The sequence below is a fragment of the Nerophis ophidion genome, linkage group LG21 (assembly GCF_033978795.1).
Source record: "Nerophis ophidion isolate RoL-2023_Sa linkage group LG21, RoL_Noph_v1.0, whole genome shotgun sequence".
Taxonomy (NCBI): domain Eukaryota; kingdom Metazoa; phylum Chordata; class Actinopteri; order Syngnathiformes; family Syngnathidae; genus Nerophis; species Nerophis ophidion.
In genome coordinates this window covers 39,663,907-39,664,559 of record NC_084631.1, presented here as the reverse complement: position 1 = coordinate 39,664,559, position 653 = coordinate 39,663,907, and positions in this window count along the sequence as shown.

The window sequence follows — 653 nt, the reverse complement described above, 5'->3', positions numbered from 1 at the left end:
GCGACCCAAACATGGATAGTAGCTACTATTATTATAGGGTATTGTGTGTAGAATTTTGAGGACAAAAACGATTTAATTCCATTTCACATTGTCATTGTTAGCCATAAGTGTCCCAATACTTTTGCCTAGTGTTAGTCCTAAGTGTCCCAATACTTTTATCCAGTGGTAGTAGCCATCTTGAGACAACAGGAGCATCAGCGCAGTTGATCTTTGAAGGGGTCATAAAATCAAAACCGGAGCAGTAATCAAAACTCTTTCGCTAACTTTTATTTAGAAGGGTTCAAAGTCTCTCCTGTGCGAGTTTGAAGCCGAAACGACAAACGGGCTCAGAGGAGATAGTGTTTGAAAAAAGGTGATGGGTGTTTACAAAACTTTTATTTTGAAGAGGTAGTTTTTAACTTCCTGTGCATTTTTGCTGAAGGATGTCAATTATTAATACGTAGGTCTAAGTGAGACCTACATTTAGGTTTTCGTTTCATGTCTGTCCGACATTCTTACCGGAAGTTACAAGCAAGTTTTATCTGTTTTCTCTTCCTAGGAGCAGTTTTTTCTGTGTTTTATTCAAAAATAGCGATAGAGCGCAATTTTGAGTTTTGGGGTTTTTTTTTTTTCACTAAATCGCAATTTATGCCAGTCCTGATGTGTGTGGCAAG